The sequence below is a fragment of the Eufriesea mexicana genome, unplaced genomic scaffold, assembly GCF_001483705.2.
Source record: "Eufriesea mexicana isolate 0111107269 unplaced genomic scaffold, ASM148370v2 scaffold6562, whole genome shotgun sequence".
In the NCBI taxonomy this organism is placed as follows: Eukaryota; Metazoa; Arthropoda; class Insecta; order Hymenoptera; family Apidae; genus Eufriesea; species Eufriesea mexicana.
In genome coordinates, this window is record NW_016914423.1 from 206,533 (window position 1) to 210,446 (window position 3,914).

A 3,914-nucleotide genomic window follows, 5' to 3' on the forward strand; every position below is an offset into this window, starting at 1 on the left:
TTTGGCTTCTATTTTTTGAATTAGGCCTTTTGAATCGGATTTTTCCACATATTCGCGTAGAGCGATTCTTTCCGTAACAGGATTGGATACTTTTTTTCGGTTTCGAGCATGCGTTTTCCAACAATAGTGACGCAAGTGTCAGTGGTTGTCAGATCGTGCTGCGTAATAGACTTTTTTGGCTTCTATTTTTTGAATTATGCGTTTTTAATCGGATTTTTCCACATATTCGCGTAGAGTGATTCTTTCAATAACGGGATTGGATATTTTTTTTCGGTTTCGAGCGTGCGTTTTCCAACAATAGTGCCGCAAGTGTCAGTGGTTGTCAGATCGTGCTGCGTAATAGACTTTTTTGGCTTCTATTTTTTGAATTAGGCCTTTTGAATCGGATTTTTCCACATATTCGCGTAGAGCGATTCTTTCCGTAACGGGATTGGATACTTTTTTTCGGTTTCGAGCATGCGTTTTCCAACAATAGTGACGCAAGTGTCAGTGGTTGTCAGATCGTGCTGCGTAATAGAGATTTTTGGCTTCTATTTTTTGAATTAGGCCTTTTGAATCGGATTTTTCCACATATTCGCGTAGAGTGATTCTTTCCATAACGGGATTGGATATTTTTTTTCGGTTTCGAGCGTGCGTTTTCCAACAATAGTGACGCAAGTGTCAGTGGTTATCAGATCGTGCTGCGTAATAGAGTTTTTTGGCTTCTATTTTTTGAATTAGGCCTTTTGAATCGGATTTTTCCACATATTCGCGTAGAGTGATTCTTTCCGTAACGGGATTGGATATTTTTTTCCGGTTTCGAGCGTGCGTTTTCGAACAATAGTGCCGAAAGTGTCAGTGGTTGTCAGATCGTGCTGCGTAATAGACTTTTTTGGCTTCTATTTTTTGAATTAGGCTTTTTGAATCGGATTTTCCCACATATTTGTGTAGAGTGATTCTTTCCATAACGGGATTGGATATTTTTTTTCGGTTGTGAGCGTGCGTTTTCGGACAATAGTGTCGAAAGTGTCAGTGGTTGTCAGATCGTGCTGCGTAATAGACTTTTTTGGCTTCTATTTTTTGAATTAGGCTTTTTGAATCGGATTTTCCCACATATTTGTGTAGAGTGATTCTTTCCATAACGGGATTGGATATTTTTTTTCGGTTGTGAGCGTGCGTTTTCGGACAATAGTGTCGAAAGTGTCAGTGGTTGTCAGATCGTGCTGCGTAATAGACTTTTTTGGCTTCTATTTTTTGAATTAGGCTTTTTGAATCGGATTTTCCCACATATTTGTGTAGAGTGATTCTTTCCATAACGGGATTGGATATTTTTTTTCGGTTGTGAGCGTGCGTTTTCGGACAATAGTGTCGAAAGTGTCAGTGGTTGTCAGATCGTGCTGCGTAATAGACTTTTTTGGCTTCTATTTTTTGAATTAGGCTTTTTGAATCGGATTTTCCCACATATTTGTGTAGAGTGATTCTTTCCATAACGGGATTGGATATTTTTTTTCGGTTGTGAGCGTGCGTTTTCGGACAATAGTGTCGAAAGTGTCAGTGGTTGTCAGATCGTGCTGCGTAATAGACTTTTTTGATTTTTATTTTTTGAATTAGGCTTTTTGAATCGGATTTTTGCACATATTCGTGTAGAGTGATTCTTCCCTTAACGGTATTGGATATTTTTTTTCGGTTTCGAGCATGCGTTTTCCAACAATAGTGACGCAAGTGTCAGTGGCTCTCAGATCGTGCGTTGCAAAAGACTTTTTAGGCTTCTATTTTTTGAATTAGGCTTTTTGATTCGGATTTTTCTACATATTCGTGTATAGTGATCCTTCCCTTAACGGGATTGGATATTTTTCTTCGGTTTCGAGTGGACGTTTCCGAAAAATAGTGCCGAATGTGTCAGTGGCTGTCAGATTGTGCTGCGTAATGGACATTTTTGGCTTTTATTTCCGAAATGAGGCCTTTTGATTAGGTTTGTTTGGTACAACAGCGTAGTGTTTGTTCAAGACAATATTCCATTGAAATGAATGAGCATGTGCAACAATAGAAAATTCTTGGACTCTTGGAATATCAACGTGGAGCCATTAGATGCCAGGAATTATATCTTATTTCGAGTATATTTGAAGCAGTAATTCAAATATGTAAGGTATGATATGTCTATTTGATTCTAGGTCAGCTGACCGTAGGATACACAGGATAGAATTGTTTGGTTATCAAATTAGGATTCATAAAAATGAAATGTTTCAGGCAGATAAACGGGAATAAAATTAAGTTAGGCAATATCCTCTTTTAACAACAAGATATAGAATATACACTGAGATTGAAGGGTATGTTGTATTCCTTATCTAAATAAATATTAATATCAGTGATCAAAGTGAATTACTATCGCCAATGTTTTAAATTTCAGAATGATGGATCTAAGGTACATAAAGAAAGGAGAGAGGCTTGAATGAAAGCAGTGAGAAGAAGAAATGTCTATTATGTTAAATCATGAAACAGAAAAGAGATAGGATATGTATCAACAGAGAAAAATGTGTAGCATTAACATGGAAATATGAAGATCGTTGAAGAGATGGAAAATGAACACTTGATTATAGTTAGAAAAGGTAAAGATAAATTGAATATAGAGTCTGAATGTTGGTAAATGATAAATGTAGAAAATTAAATGTTAGCTCTTGCATAGAGAAATATTGTTGACCAGCAGTAATGTGTTATATTTCAGAATGATGAAGCTGAGGTATATAAAGAAAAGACAGAGGTTCGAATGAAAGCAGTGAGAAGAGGAAGTGATCTCACAGGTACAGGAGAAGGTGGTAAAAGCATATATGAAGAACCATTTAAAGTGAGATTATATTTAAAAACAAAATGAATTCCTTTTTTATTCAAAAATAGTTATTAGATATATGTGTTTTAGGACGAATTTCATACAAGATTACATTTTTGTCGACGAGGTTCAATTGCCATGGCAGAGATGACAATGATTCCCAATTCTACTTTACTCTTGGTTCTACATCAGAATTGCAGAATAAACATAGAATCTTTGGTAAAGTTACTGGAGAAACAATATATAACTTGAAGAAGCATCTGTAGATGAGGTAAATTTAATGTTTACAAGAAAATATATCAATTCTTGATATAAATATAATATTTCCTCTGTTTTGTAGAATGATAGACCACTTTATCCTCCAAGATTTATAAAAACTATAATATTGAACAATCCATTTTCTGATATTATACCAAGAATAATAGTACTGGAAAGTGAAGAAGTAAAGAACAGTTCAAAAACTAAAACAACAGGAGTAAAGTAAAAATGATATACGTTTGCAGAATTTAGCTCTGATAATATTATTCTTTGCAATTTACAGAGTATTCTTTGTTACAGAGATTTGAAGCTGTTATTATTTGGTGAAGAAGAATCTGTGATATTAAATAAAAAGTTTAGTGGTAAAGGCAAATCAGCTTATGATCATTTAACTGATCCAAAATTAAACTTATAACCAGCTGGACCTCCAAATTAAAAAAGAAAAGAAGACCGTATTAACGATTGGGAATTATTGGAGAATAATTGGGAAATTAACAAATTATGCGATTTCTGCGATTAGTTTATGAACTTTTATAGCTGTATCGCATAGCTGGCTCCTTACGCAACATTCTTATGCAATTTTTGCACATAATTTGACGCTAATTAGTTTGTTATTATTACTTGACGACGTACGTGATTCCATAACAACGATCGGCGCGATAGTCCGACAAAATAATTAATTATGAACAAAATTAGAAGTAAAATAAGAACAAAAATGATATGAGAATGTTCATAAGGGTATTGTTTTTATAATGTGTGCATGTAATTTGTAAATTAATTGCATAGAAGGTTGTAATTAATAAAAAACTAATAGTATTATCAGCATCAATTCGAACATTTTGAGTAATAATTA